Below are 10000 nucleotides of genomic sequence, written 5' to 3'. Positions count from 1 at the left end.
CTGGCACGCGAAATATTCTCTTTCGGTTGCCGTCCGCGTCTCAGGAACTTTCAAACGACTTCCACGAGTGCGAAGATGCCCCAAAACAACAGGTTTAATGCCAACAATAGGGAGCTTATTTTGAGCAATGAACGGAAACCAGAAGTGGACGTATTTTATGCCAGGAAAGTGGTCTCTCTAATCTTCTCTGACATTGAAAAGATACTTAACAATAAGAATGTGGTCGTTAAATAGTTAGCTAAATAGGAAAACAACTCACTTCCGGTTGCCGTCCGCGCCTTAAAAACGTCGCGCGCTTAAAGTGCTATGACCTCAACACACTTTTCCACTCTATTTATTCTCCGAAATCGTCCCAAATACATCGTGATGTTTTTTTAGAACCTTTTGATTGAAAATCTACACTTTTATCAGCTTAAAAAGAAGGGGAAAGTGGCCATACTTTGATCCATAACCGAGCAATGAAGGGGAATGGTCGGTACCGGGTTGACGTCACAAATTTATTTGCATCGATGTTTTCAAAGAACTATGTAAATGCACGTTAATCAAACGGTGGCCATGTTGAGTCCAGAGGGATTGAAAAGTTTTGTTTTGCTCCACCGAAACCCGTCCCTAAACATTTCAACTCGAGGCTCAGAGTACGAAATCCTATGTCTATGGCCAGTTTGGCCGCCGCGCGAATAAGGCCCATGCAAAGCAGTCTGAGACGTCAATCCGGTATCGAACCCATTCTCCTTCATTGCTCGGTTATTGACCAAGTATGACCATTTTTCCCGTCTTTCAAAGCCAATAAAAAGGTGAATTTTCGATCACTTGGCGCAGAACGGCCATTGTTTGTAGGACATACACTTGCTTTCTGGCATAAATTACTCTTGAACTCCCATGTGGGTTCTAAATGGACTCCAATTGGTTGCGGTTAGTCTTTCAAAATGCAAATCTACAAGAAAATGCTAGAAGTTGCGAATACCCAGTAGAAAAACTGTCTATCAAATGTACAAGAAGTTAGTAGACAGCAGATTTCCGAACAAACCCGATCACTCCGAATAGTTTGATAGAAAATCCTGCATCTCATTTGCAACATGAATTGCGACAGCTCAAGCCCGGTTCCCACTTGTGCACTAAGCACAAGCATAAGCATAAAAGAAAATGTGCGGGAACTGGCTTGAAATAAACGTGAAATAAGCATAAACGTAAGGCGCAAGAAAGGAAACTTTTTCCTTTCCTTCCGCTTATGCTCATCGCACGCTTGTGCTTATTTCACAAGTGGGAACCGGCATGAGATTGCACAAGCACGACGATTCGCATTCTGGAATCTTACTAGATCTTACTACGGAGTTACTACACTTGCGTATGCCAAATTTTCCTCGGCTTGTTTCACTGTGTGAACGTCGCAAGCTCGTCCTTGTGCTTACGCTTGTGCTTATCGCACAACTGAGAGACACGCTTTAGTGGTCGGTTCGTTAAGTTGTGTCATGAGTGTTTTAAACACATTTTTGTTAAGCCTCTTGTGGACTCTTCTGGACTGCCGACTCTCCTGGACTGTAGCCCTCTCGTTACGACCAATTTACCACTCCGACTAAATTGTAATGACAGAGAATTTCACAATGTTTGTCTTCGTTCCTGGCATGTTTCATTCTACATCATTCAGAGCTGAGAAATCATCAAGCATGGTTCACGCCGAAATGCTTCAGCTGGCTTAACTTTAATTACGTTCCGGGCGACCCAAACTCCCCTGCTTTTCCCGTGGGATGCGTGCGCATCCACGGTATAAAATCGTGTCGTGTTTTCATGGTTGTTACAAATGGGATTCCCATGGGACTTCACAAGAACCCTTGGGATGTGTCCGTTATGCTGTGTGGTTTTATTGGCTTCAACTTACCAGTGACGTAGTGCAGCGCGAATTTTGGCTGTGCGTTCTTGTTCGAGCAGACTTTTATGGATGTTAGTGCGGAGTTGTCTGGTGAGTGTAAATAAATGTGTTTGTATGCATGGTAATGTTACTTGAGGCAAACCGTGGTCCTTGTTATCGAAGACACTTAATGAATTACAGCTTGGCATGGCTGCTCGAGAACCCGTTTGGGCTTACTCAAGACAACGTTACAATTCGTTTGCTAACATTGTCTCATGCTGTATTCCGTAACGTATTTACATTGAATACAGAAAATCTCGTTTTCTTGAGTGTGCTTTAAAACCAGTTATTTGAAAATTGTATTTGCGGGCCTGCTTTACCAAAAAGCAGTAGATCAGTTTAAGCCGCTGTTACACTTTGAAACTTTTAGCTGAACCTTATGTCCAACGGCGCTGCAAACTGAAAAAAACGTTCTGTTTTAATCACCTCTGCGATTGCTGCTAATGTTGCAGAAGTAGAAAGCGGTTCTCGTGAAACTTGTCTCGCAAAGGAAGTTCAAAAAACGTTTCACGAAACCGATCATGTTACACATCCATGTCCAATACTGTCAACTGGATTCTATCGGAAAAAACAGAAGTTCTATTCGACCGATTTGTTCTATTTGGTGAATAGAGAAATTTTTGGACGATCCGTCAAGCAGAGTTTTGTATCCGACAATTGCATCTCATTATTGAGAGTGACCTCTTTCAAGTTTGTCGATTCAGCCGATTGGTTCTATTCGGCGAATGGAAAATTTTATTTACGACCCGACAAGTAGAGTTTCGATTTGTTCGATTCGACGAATCGCAAATATTATCATGCTCGATCTGACATATTGTGTTCTCCAATACATGGTGCAATGCTTCCTAACACGTGTTTCGCAGCGCCGCTGCACAAAAGTTTCAGCTAAGAGTTTCAACATGTAACGGCGGCTTTACTGATTTATGTTACAAGCATTCTGCAGGTATTTCAATGCTGGATCATTCGTTTCACTTCCAACATTTTTAATTGTGGAATTGTCCTCAAATTGTATTGATCAAGTTTTTTTTCCTTTTACTTCGGATGCATTGGGTCAACATTATGTATTCAAGGGAGCGACCGGATGTCATTTCACAGTGGCTGTAAAACATGACACACATTGATTTGGTTTTATCAACGGAGTTGATAATGTAAATTGGCCACAGTACAGAGATTCTGAAAGCTGACGTTTCGAGCGTTAGCCCTTCGTCAGAGCGAATCGAGGAATTATGGGTTACGTGTAGTTTTTATAGTAGAGTGGGAGCTACGCTATTGGTGGTATCATGGCAACGTAAAAAATAGGAATATATTAGTTAAATGAAAAGCGTTCGTTAATACCGTGAGGATTAAGGGTGCCGATTTGGATGATAAATTTTTGTTCTAGATTCTTGCGGCTTTCCGTCGTACCTAGTTGTAGGGAAAGGCCGCAGATAGCCATGTTTTTTTTGGAATGTTTAGGGAGATTAAAATGACGAGCGACTGGCTTAAATGCATCTTTGTCATTCTTCTCAACATCGCGAAGGTGTTCTCGGAATCGGTCACCTAGTCGTCTACCTTTCTCGCCAATGTATAATTTATTGCGTAACGTACAGGTTATGCAATAAATGACATTTGCGGAGGTACATGTGAAACGATCGGTGAATGAAAAGACAAGTTTTGCATCGTGAGCGCGCGTATTTGAAAGTGCCGGGTTGCTCGTTAGTTTTGAGCGCGCTTCTAACTAAAAAGTTGGCTACGTTTTTGTCGCGTTTGAATGAAATAAGTGGAGGTTGCGAAAAGATTCTACCAGTCTCGGGATCATTTTGGAGTAATTTAAAATGATTAAGAATGATACTTTTGACTGCATGATTATGAGGATTGAAAGTGAGGGTGAATGGAATTCTGTCATTCTTATCTTTTTGTGACGTTTGCAGTGATCACTGTCGATCAAATTGTTGGGCGCGATGATGGCCCGCTTTGACCACAGAGACAGGATAGCCACGTTTTTCGAAGAACTGGCACATCTCCTCTGATTTGCAGGAAAAATCGGAGTCATCACTACATAGACGTCGAAGTCTAAGAAATTGAGAATAAGGAATGGAGTTCTTGACATGTGATGGATGTGATGATGAATACAACAAAAAACTGTGAGAATCTTTAGGTTTGTAGTGCACACTGGTACATAGCACGTTGCCACTAATAGAAACTTTGATATCTAAGAAAGTCAATGAAGTTTCTGAAATTTCCCAGGTATATTTTAGATTATTAGTGATATTTTTTCTTGGGACATCTCAATTAAAGCAGTCAGTCCAGGATTAAACCTTATGGAATCCTAGTTCTGATGGATCATAACAGCTCCATCTCAATGATGACCTACAAATCCAGTTGTATCAGTGTACATCTGAGTGCTCAGTCGGATTACCAGCAACCTTTAGCTAAACAAAAGACACACCTTGAAGACTTGAGACCCTGGGCATCAGACAGCCTGTACATGAAAATGAAGATGACAAAACTCTGCAAAAAGTTAATGAAACGATCCACTTTGAAGAAGGACGTTACCAAGTAACCCAACCTTAGAAAGAAGAAGGTCCATCATTACCTACCAATTTATGAACTGGCAATGGGAAGGTTGAGATCCCAAGTCAATAGACTGTCACGAAATGACGAACATCTCCAGAAATATGATGCCAAAATCCAGGACCAAGTGCAGAAGGGAATTGTGGAAGCCGTCCCAGATGAATTATTGTAAAAACACCTTGAAACACCATATTCCTCACCATGAGGTACTGAAAACCGAGAAGACAACAACAAAACTTAGAATTGTGTTTGACGCCTCCGCAAAGACCAGAAAGAAACATTAAAACCTAAACGAATGCCTTAACCGTGACCTTGTCATATTAGAGGATATATGTGGCCTTCTCTTAAGGTTCAGGCTTCACAAAGTGACGCTAGTTGCAGATGTAGAGAAAGCCTTCCTTCCTTCTGCAACCTGATGATCGAGATGTAACAAGGTTCCTTTGGTTAAAACAACCTTTCAAGCCTACCCTTGAGAACAATGTTCAAGTACTGAGATTCACCAGAGTTCCATTTGGTACGATATCCAATCAAAAATCATCTAACCAAGGCTGGAACGCCCATCGCTCATCAGAAAGCGAGTAACATGTATGTGGACAACATGATTACAGGCGTTGGAACATTAACACAAGTAGATGAGCTGCACAAAGAAGCTAAGACCCTCTTCCGATCGCCATCAATGAATCTTTGTGAGTGGGCTTCAAAATCCTCTGAATTTCTCCAGAATATCCCAGAACGTGATCGAACCAGTGCAGAAACCATGAAACCATGAAAGTCCTAGGAACCTCCTGGAATTTGACCACGGATGCTATTTTTATCAATGGATCTCGCAATCTCTCCTCCGAAGTGACCACAAAAAGGAAGCATTGTAGTCTGTCAGCAGAATCTACGATCCATTGGGCCTCTTTTCTCCAGCCACTCAGAATGCAAAGCTCTTCATTCAGGAACTGGGGAAACGAGAAAAAGATTGGGACGAGACGTTCAGTCAGTCACACCAAAAAGGATTTTGACGATTTGTGAGAGCTTGACTCCATTGTCCTCTCAGCTGTTACCCAGATATATTGGAGGCGACGAACACAAACTGTTCTGCTTCACAGATGCCTCTGCCAAAGCCTATTCAGCAGCTGTATACCTCTACTCTTCAGTAAATGGAAAAGCAACTGTAAACTTGGTGTTTTCCAAAGCACGCGTTGTGCCAGCCAAACAACTCAGCATTCGAAGGTTGGAAATGCTAGGTGTCCTTATTGGAACGAGATGCCTTAACTATGTAACTGTCCGTGGTAGATAGATTTCTGTGGACCGACTCACAGTGTGTTCTTCACTGGAACAAAGAGAATGAGAGGAGTCCTATTTAATCATTTTAAAAATGGTATACAAACACAGGAAAAATGGAAAGGATACATTCCCATGAGGGCAACCACTAACCGGAGTCGATTTAATATATAAAAAGTAGAGTTCCGTCTTGTTCGCGTGAAGAAATGTTCCGTAAGGTCCCTATTCAGTCTTTTTTTTTTTCAAAAATCAAGACGGTGCCTCGCACGCTCACCCCTGCAACTTTTTACATACCCTCTTCATCCGACAGGAATCAGGCGAGAAGGTGAATGTTGGCGACGACACTCTCGTCCAATCTCGGCTCATCAACATCGTCCGTCTTGCGTCGGTAGCCGTACGGGTACGTGATGCCCGTCGTCGGGTCCAGCACACGTTTGGTAAAGACTAACTGGTAGTCTTTGTGGGCGGGTCGAGTATGGATGGTATACTCTTTGGACTTGCGCACGATCTTGCTTACTTGGTGGATGCGCGTCTTGCGCGGTACCTCCGAAGGGCGATGGACTTCACCAACTACCCTTGATGCTACGGCACGACAGGTAAAGGTAAAGGTATACCTTATTTAACGTCGGAAGTCCCTTTACTCTCTAGAGAGTACGCTCCCAGGAAGCCGACGGTGCGCTCATTTTACCCCCCTCTTTCCATCAGTTGTCCGTTTTAAGGGTATTTAAAGCTACTTAGGCTACACTGAAAGGAAAGAAGTCGAAACAAGGACGTGAGATCCGGGGATCGAACTCGGGTTATCTTGCACCAAGGCCGCTCACTAACCAACTGTGCTACCCTTGCTCCTTGAGAGTACATCCCGTCCCTTTTGATTGCCAATCTCCCTTCTCTCGCTCCTAAAGTTGATGAGCTTGACTCCGTCATTGGCCATAATGGATGTGACATTGTTAGTGTGACTGAAACTTGGCTTACGAGTGACATTCCTGATTCTACCGTCTCGCTGCAAGACAATTTTCTTTTTCGCAAGGACCGACATAACAGCTGCGGTGGTGGAGTTGCGCTGTTTGTTTCAAGCACTGTTCACTGCAAAAGGCTCCTTGAAATTGAACTTGAGGATTCTTTAACAGAGACCTTGTGGGTTCATCTAAGACCACACCGCTTACCAAGATTCGTATCATGTATTTTGATCGGAGTTGCCTAACACCACCACTAGCGATAATTATATATTATACAATCTCATCCAGCAGACAGTTGATGAATATTCCTTGAAACATCCCGACTGTCTAGAATGGATTTCCGGTGATTTCAACCCCTCTTCCACCAGATTCGCAGAAACAATCATCAAACGCATGTGTGGCATGACCAAATATGTTAAAGTCCTGACTAGGGACACTGGTATTCTTGACTGGCTTCTAACGAACAGGCCATCTTTAATGTCTGATCCTGTCCAACTCCCCAAGATTGGTAGGAGTGACCATTGTTGTATCCTGGTGAAGCGACATGCGGACCAACCAACACAGAAGCCCTATAAACAAACTATCTAACGTCGGGACACACGGCCTAGCACACTCCGAGAGTTCGGCTAATGGATAACATACCACTCCCGGATTGAATTTTACAGTGCTAACTCTTGTCAGGGAAAGTTTGACATTTTCCAACGAACCATCATATGTGCTCTTGACAGGTTTTGTTGTACCCAAGTGATCGTCTCCATTGCTCAGATAAGCCCTGAATGACCAGAAAGATTAAGTGCTGGATTGCGAAGAGACAGCGAATGCTGGCTAGGTTTGGCAGTCACTCTGAGGGCTTTAGATTATGGCGTAATAAAGTTGCGAATGCCATCTCTACCTGTAAACAGTTTTTTTGCAATAACAAGGTTAATATCTTAAAGAACACCAGCATCCGCAGGTGGTGGAGTGAGATAAAAAACCTTGCGGGAGTTTCGGAACGTGAAGGTCAGTGGTATGCGCAGTTGTGCGATAGTGATCATATTGACAACTCTATGCTGCAAGATAAATGAGTTTTTCACTGGGTTAACATCCAACTTTAGCCCACTCTTGCCTGGTGACATCTCCACCATCTCATTTCCTGAAGTGCCTGAGAACCTTTTGGTGTCATCACACGAGGCATTTAAAGCTCTTCGCAGGTTAAAAACCAACAAGGCCCCTGGCCCTGATTGCATCCCCAGTCTGATTCTCAAGATGTTCCTGCCTTTCTTTTGAAGTCAGCCGTGGTCTGCCCCCTCCCTAAACGGAGGCGTCTCCCTGACATGCCATAAAGCTAAGATTATGGAGGGATTCATGCTTTCAAGGGTCCTCCCAAGCATCACCTCAATGCGATGGCCGGAAAAGGGACACAGCATGCTATTGTGTACCTTCTACACGTCACACTCGAAGCGCTGGACAAAGGAAACTGTTGGGTTGGGAGGTTTTTCGACCTTGTGGACCATTGTATCTTATTAGATAAGCTAAAATTGTTAGAAGTCCATCCCTGTTCGTTAAGGTGGATAGCATCATTTCTAGAGGGGAGATCACAAGTAGTTAGAATAGCCACCTCTTCCTCACCACCTTGTAAGTTAAACGGGCCCATTTCCCAGGGAACGCGTCTGGGTCCGATGCTATTTGCGGTTATGGTCAATGACCTTATCCGCCGCTGGCTTGCACGCACTAAGTTTGGGGATGACCTAACGGTAATCCAAATAACTTCTAGAAATGTACCATCTATTTTACCATACATTGTATCAGAGGTCCAGGCGTACGCATTTAATAACAATATGTGCCTTAACCCCTCAAAATGTAAGATCATGGCGATTGATTTTCACCATTATAATAGTATCCAAAGCCATCCCGTTGCTACGTGTGGCTGTATATTGGAAGAGGTCAAGTCGTTTAAATTTCTTGGAGCTTTTATATCCCACGACTTGACCTGGATGGTGCATTGCGATCACATAATGAAGAAAGCCAACGCTTTACGCCTTAAGGCAACTTAGGCGCTGTGGCGTGTCCGTGCATGATAGTGTCATGCGTTCTATACTAGAATATGCACGTGTTGTGTTTGCTGCGTTGCCACAATATTTATCTAATTTGCTAGAAAGAATACAAAAACGCGCGATCGCAATTATCTTTCCTGGCTCCACCTATGGCGAGGCCTTAAATTTTGCCGGTATATCAACCCTTCAAGATCGTAGATCAGCGGCTTGTCACAAATTTATTGTGCAGCTTAATCCGGATAACCCGGTTTACAAGCTAGTAGCTAGTAGATTAGAATCTACGAGTGCTTCCGCCCACTACTCACTCAGATCGAGAGATAGGGTAAGAACTAAAATTACTGCCACAAATAGGTTTGGTGACTTTGTCACAAACACGTCCGCTACTGACTTGATGTAGTGTAGTTTGTATTATTTATGTATACATATCGTATTCAGCATTTATAAGTATCTATTTACTTCTATATTTAGATCTGACCAGACCTGTAATTCAGATTATAATCTGCTAGAGGTTTCAATAAACAAAACTACTACTACTAAAATGTTTTTCACGCAGGACCTCGTAATTGAGCTGCGCGGCACCTTCCACGTTCAAAGAGAAACCACGACGTTTGCACACCCCCTTGCCCTCGTTGCACTTGTACCCGTAGTTTTGTCGGCCCGCCCGAACAGAATTCAACGGTGTGCTGACTAGGGTCGAGATGCGTGCCCAAAGTGACGTTGGATTGGCAGGTCGGTGGACGTAGAGGACCGAGTCAGTGCGATCCCCTAAAAGTTCCAAGGCCACGTACAACCGTAAACGAGCCCAGTAGGTGGTCATGGCAGCCACGAAGACGTTTGTGTTGATGTTAGGGTCGTGGCAGTGGTCCTGTGCGCAGTCATGCACTTCCACCCGGTGATCGTCGAGACAACTCACGTACCGGATGTTGTGCTGGTCGGAATCCATGAAGGGGCAGAAGGGTTGTGGGTCGGTGAATTGCTGGACTTGTATCAAGGTCACTCATGCTTGGTACGTTTTCGAACAACAATCTCTTTAATCTTACAAAGAGCGACGCGTTGCCGCTCTCTTCATTCATTAGGGACCTTAAGATTTCAGGACGTCTTCAATGTAGAACGTGGCCGGAAGTTGAAATTGACACCTTCTAACTACTGCGCATGCCAATCCCTGGCTGGAACCGCGTTCAATTTCTGAACAGGACACCATATTTTGTTTTCGCCGTTCTCCCTAGAACGTGAGTAGACTTTGCCTTATTTGTTCATAAAATTACAACTAAACTTGTCCATTT

At 43.6% G+C, this 10000-nt stretch overlaps 1 protein-coding gene across 1 annotated transcript in view; it reads right to left on the bottom strand.

Annotated features, from left to right (window-relative positions):
• Positions 1-10000, bottom strand: part of LOC138015417 (pancreatic lipase-related protein 2-like) — a 274790-nt gene that overhangs the window by 95186 nt on the left and 169604 nt on the right. The window lies entirely within an intron of this gene.

The sequence above is a fragment of the Montipora capricornis genome, chromosome 9 (genome assembly GCF_036669925.1).
Source record: "Montipora capricornis isolate CH-2021 chromosome 9, ASM3666992v2, whole genome shotgun sequence".
Classification (NCBI taxonomy): Eukaryota; Metazoa; Cnidaria; class Anthozoa; order Scleractinia; family Acroporidae; genus Montipora; species Montipora capricornis.
Note: the sequence above shows the minus strand (reverse complement) of the source record. Positions and strands in the feature narration are given on the sequence as shown.